The 5,956-nt window shown below is 45.7% G+C and overlaps 1 pseudogene; it reads right to left on the bottom strand.

Annotated features, from left to right (window-relative positions):
• Positions 1 to 3,711: 3,711 nt before the first annotated feature.
• On the bottom strand, positions 3,712 to 3,829 carry LOC126109085 (5S ribosomal RNA; annotated as a pseudogene).
• Positions 3,830 to 5,956: the final 2,127 nt, after the last annotated feature.

Here is a 5,956-nt window from a genome sequence, read left to right as displayed (position 1 = left end):
TGTTGCTCATTGTCCCAATTGCATTACCAAGCAGGGTCCCTTCCTTTTCCGGAATGAACCCGAGTGTCGTTCAAATTCAAACGCCAGCATCATTCTATTTCACTGCTTTAATTTCAAAGTTGAGTTAAGGTATTCATAGCTGGCTACAATATTTAGATTACACAAGCACAAATGAAGAGTGCGAGTTTACCTGTGACTGCAGCTCAGCTTGGTACGTACTAAATTTTACTACTGTTAATTGTTCAGAATCATTTAATTCAAGTTCAAAGTTAAATCTCTTATTTCTAAATTGCGTAGATTAGAGTAGCTTTTGAAATGATTGTTGAGGTAGTCCAAGACTAACCGTATTTTACTGAATTTCGATGTGCTTCAGAAAGAAAGCTCACTATTAACTTCGGTCACTAAATTAACTTTCGATTATCCGGTTTTATTAATTCTTTTGCTAGATTAAGTCAGAGTGTAGCGAAATTTATTACTTCTGACAAACTTTCAGTTTTCACACTACACATGTCAACCTTCAGTTGCCACGTTTCTAGTGCTAATTATATGTGTAATAACCTTTCTTTTTCAGTTACTATAGTAACTGTCCTTAGGACTGGCGTCCGTAATTTTCCCCAAATCTCAAATATCTAATTACCGCTAGTTAATTGTTAACGTAACGGCCGCATATTTACTTTATTTATTAACTTTACCCCTTTTCAAAATTAATTTCCACCAGTTTCATTTGCATTTTTCCTTTCATTTAGATGTAACCCTTTCCTCCCTCTTTACCGACAGATTAACTTCGGTGACGATTGCTTTTCCCAAATTTCCATTAGGTACACGCAGTTTAATTTTTTCACTGTCATTAAGGTCGATAAGTGAGGGGGAGGTTGCAAACTGACGAGAGAAAATCTATGAATCCGGTTGGTTTCATACGGGGATTTCCTGGAGTTTTGCCAAGAGCATGGACTGAAACTCAGATAACTAGTCAATTATTCGAAATTATAGTCACAATCGCATTATTTATTTTGCCGCCAACCGGTTTCAACCCCTGATAAGGTCATCTTCAGGGCAATTTACACTATTTGCTCGCTCGCTGGAGTCGTCACCCTGGCTCTGTATGGTTGGTAACTATCATAACTACCAACCGTACAGCCGGCCGGGGTGGTCGAGCGGTTCTAGGCGCTAGAGTCTGGAACTGCGCGACCGCTACGGTCGCAGGTTCGAATCCTACTTCGGGCATGGATGTGTGTGGTGTCCTTAGGTTAGTTAGGTTTAAGTGGTTCTAGGTTCTAGGGGACTGATGAGCTCAGAAGTCAAGTCCCACAGTGCTCAGAGCCATTTTTGAACCAACCGTACACAGGCCGGGTGACGACTCCAGCAAGCGACCAGGTGGTGTAAATTGCCCTGAAGATGACCCCATCGCGGGTTGAAACCGGTTGGCGGCAAAATAAATAATGCGATTGTGACTGTCATTTTGAAAAACTGATTAATAGCTGTTTATTTCCATAGAACTATGTTGTCTAAAAATTCAGAAAATTAGCTGTGTGGCATGAAGCTGTTGCCGGGAAGACCCTATATTACGGGCTGTGGAACAGGTCAGTACTCACGGAGAGTTTGGAAGAGCTTTTCTAGCGAAGTACTAGTCACAGGATGTTAAACCTGGAAATTTTTTCTTACAAAACCGGATATTTAAGATAATATTTTGAAAAGTGTATGAATATGGCGTGCTATTGGGAAGAGCCGACTGCCATAAAGATTCGCTACGCGTAATAAAATAGAAATTGTCAGTCGGAATGAGGGACAACCTCATCCATGCCAATGAGGACAGTGTCTGAGTTCTTGTCAGTGTCAGATTCAATACATCTGATTGAAGACGACATTAAAGCTAGAAAAGGACCAATGCGTAATAGTAAGATGTTGGAACGTGTGTTGCGGTGGCGCGGTACCTTTTGTCCTGCACGTACCTGTGAACCCGTTGCAGCAGATCGCCAGTAGGAAAGCCGAGCAGAAACCTACCGAACTGCAACTCACGCCTGGCTGCAGATAACGTAACTATTCCAAGAATCGGGAAAAGGTCTTAATTTTGAACGAAACGTGGAAATACTGGCAAAACTTCGGTATATTCTGAACTTAGGTAATGTACACGTTCATTCCCAAGCCCGTACTAATCTTAACACAGCCATGCACAAACCCTTTCATTCACGTTACCAAGTTTACGGCAATGTATTTCCCGAAATCAGGTACTAAGCACGGATTGTTGTTAAATGAAAATGCTCGCCACACTATTAAGTTTATCGGTGTCTAATGTAATCAAGTTTTTAATCACCGATGTGTTTAATATGCCGCTCAGAATTACTGTCTTTTCTCCTACAAAAAAATGGCTCTGAGCACTATGGGACTTATCATCTGAGGTAATCAGTCGCATAGATTTAGATCTACGTAAAACTAACTTACCTAAGGATATCACACACATCCATGCCCGAGGCAGGATTCAAACCTGCGACCGTAGCTGCCGCGTGTTTCCGGACTGAAGCGCCTAGAACCGCTCGGCCACAGAGACCGGCTTTCTCCTACACAAAATTACTTAAAAAATCCGTACTTTCTGAACAAGACAGCACAATAAACATGCCTTCACTTTAAAACACTTTTGAAACATGTAGCACAACTAAAACCGGCAAATTATGACTTCCTTCGGACCTCATACAACACACGACCGTACCATTGAAAGAGTGGGCTCAGACTCCCTTAGGCTGCTGTAGGCATTCTCTGTCTCCAAGAGAAATGACGCGCGGAGAATACTCCGTTCTGATTGGTCAGTTTTCTTTAAGGCCGCTCTTTTCATGCCTAACCAATCAACTAATAACACACTTTTGAACTTTACTTTCCGCCAAATAAATATTTGACATTCTGATGATTTGTTTACACTTTACATTATTAACTATTTTCATTTGCACTCGAATTAGCTTTCCCTTTACCATACACTTATTTAACATTTTACGATATAAAATTCCCCATCGTCTGCATTCACAATGTCTTAAAAATTTCTCACACTGCAGCATTCGTTAGGAGAACGATGATTTACATATTTAGACCACATTCACGCATCATTCACACTACTAAAAGCATATACAAAACTTTACAATCACAAATAGAAAAAAAGTCTCCAAGAAATAGACAGAACGGTTCAAACAAATATTCTGTTGACCTGTTTCTTGAATGCCTCTGTGCACTACTGTCCTCTAGCCGATGAAAATTAAAACTACGTACTCGACTCAACCCGCTTCAGACCACCTGTCACTGTGCACGCATGAGTCATTCTCCCGATACACACTCTTCAGTGTGAATTCCTAAGGGACCAAACTGCTCAGCTCATCGGTCACTAGACTTACACACTACTTAAAGTAACCTAGGCTAAGAACAACACACACACCCATGCCCGAGGGAGGACTCGAACCTCCGGCAGGAGGGGCCGTGACATGGCGCATCTAACCGTGCGCCGACTCCGCGAGGCCTTTAAGCACTCCATCATCAGGCCACAAGTGGCCCATCGGGACCATCCGACCGCCGTGTCATCCATGTGTCATCCATGAGGATGCGGATAGGAGGGGCGTGTGGCCAGCACGCCGCTTTCCCAGTCGTTACGATGGTTTTCTTTGACCGGAGCCGCTACTGCTCGGTCGAGTAGCTCCTCAATTAGCATTACGAGGCTGAGTGCAGCCCGAAAAATGGCAACAGCGCATGGCGGCCCGGATGGTGACCCATCCAAGTGCCGGCCACGCCCGACAGCGCTTAACTTCGGTGATCTGACGGGAACCGGTGTATGCACTGCGGCAAGGCCGCTGCCGCGAGGCAGTTATGCCTACTAATATTCCGTGTCCGAGCCAGTACAATGACTGGGCATATAATGATAACCACATGAGTGCGCAGATGGTAAACAGTAGAAACAATAATCAGCCACAAGATCAGAAGTGCAGAAATAATAATTACGACAGTCACCAAGCAAATGGAAATGTTTGAGACCAAATAAGATTAAGCATAATTGGCGAGAGTGTGCGTTCAGCTCAATGTTGTGGGAAGAACAATAACCCAACACCACCAATGGAATTATCATGAGTCGTGCACACTGGCATCATGGCCAGAGTAGTGCCTCCTCTTTGCTTGTCGGTGGCCGTCCATTGGTTTAGTCTTCCGATCAGAGGCGCTGCTTTGAGGTTCTCTGACTGGAAGACTATGTAAGCGCGCGCGGAGTTATGGTTGCTCTCAGGCGATCAAAAAAATGGTTCAAATGGCTCCGACCACTATGGGACTTAAAATCGAAGGTCATCAGTCCCCTAGAACTTAGAACTACTTAAACCTAACTAACCTAAGGACAGCACACAACACCCAGCCATCACGAGGCAGAGAAAATCCCTGACCCCGCCGGGAATCGAACCCGGGAACCCGGGCGTGGGAAGCGAGAACGCTACCGCACGACCACGAGATGCGGGCCCTATCAGCCTCATCCCCATTCTCACGTACCTTGGCGCCACCCTTCATCGTCGCCTCTCCAGGACCCCCGACCCAACCCAAGGCACGCTCCCGACTCTGCCTCCTCGAGCTCCTTTCTGGCCGCTTTTGAGGTCTGGACCCCTCCGCAGTCCTCCACACCTATAAATCCCAGATCTGCCCTATCCTCTGCTATGCCCATACCACCTGGATCGCCGCCCCTACTACCTTCTACAAATCAGTTAAAATCCTGGAACGCCATGCGCTCCACCTCGCCTATCGCATCTGCCTCCCCTCCCCCACGTGGATCCTGTATGACTTAATTCCATTCCCACAGCTCCTCCTTTTCCTCGAAGAGATACGAATCGATTACACCTCCCGCAAACTAGATCCCCCTCATCTGCTAGTCTCCCCCAAGCTTCCCAATCCCGTCTGCTGCCATGTCTTTACTTCCACATCCCACCCACTTTCCGTTTCTCCATTATAACCTTGCACAAGGTGGCTTCCGCCAACTCGTCCTCCCTGATGATGCCCTCCTCCCCTCCATCTACCACTTCTACCAACTTCGATATTCCCCTTCCTCCTCCTGTGTTTTTCCAGCAGGGCACCCCTTCTCCCTTCTCTCCCTCCTCTTTCTCCCTCCCCTCCCCCACCCCCCAGGCTTCCACACGGCCCCCCTACCCTATCCCCTCCCCTCCCTTTTCCTCTCCCACTGGCATCAACACCCCTCTCCCTCCTACCTGCACCTCTTCCCTTCGGAAGGTCCCCGGCTTTCTGCGCCGGAGATCGTCGCCAGTGCTCGTGTGTGTCTTCGCGTCAGTGCTTCAGTGTTTCTCCGCTTGTGCTCCTCCGTTCACGTGTGTAAACTCGTTCTTCCCCATTGTGTTTAGTGACGAACTTCTTTATTCGAAGAGTGCGCCCGTGAACGGCTTCATTTATTTTACTGTGTGTGCCTCCCGTTTTTGCCCACCATGTTTGTTTGTTTCTCTGTCTTTCTGTTTCCTGTATTTGTTCACTGTGGCCGAAGGGCGGCTTACATAGGCCGCTGCCAGCCTACCTGTATTGTAAAGGTATTAAAATAACAAGAAAGAAAAAAAAGTCGGTTGGTCTGTCTTCGGCCTGAGCCAGCGAGCCTTGAGGTGCGTTGCTGCCCTATAAGGTACGCTTACTGATCGAAGAGAGCTCTTGGACAAGTTCCTGCGCTGCGTCTGCGGCGACAAGCTAGAAGTTATCTAAATAAAATAAAAATTAAGTACTTTTTCTCATGGTAAGATCTGAGCTGAAATAATGCATGATCTGTCGTAATGAAACTTGTACTGTTGTAATGTGAAGGAAAGCTGCATTGTCATAATGATTAATTGTTGTAATGTAAAGGGAAGCCTTTCATGCTGTAAAAGTTAACAATCTGACTGCAAGAATTCTTGACGGTATAAACTGCTTGAATAATGAACTTTCACACAAAACCTACGATAATTAGATTTGCAAA

This window comes from Schistocerca cancellata, chromosome 11 (genome assembly GCF_023864275.1).
Source record: "Schistocerca cancellata isolate TAMUIC-IGC-003103 chromosome 11, iqSchCanc2.1, whole genome shotgun sequence".
Taxonomy (NCBI): Eukaryota; Metazoa; Arthropoda; class Insecta; order Orthoptera; family Acrididae; genus Schistocerca; species Schistocerca cancellata.
This window is presented reverse-complemented; position numbering and strand designations above follow the sequence as displayed.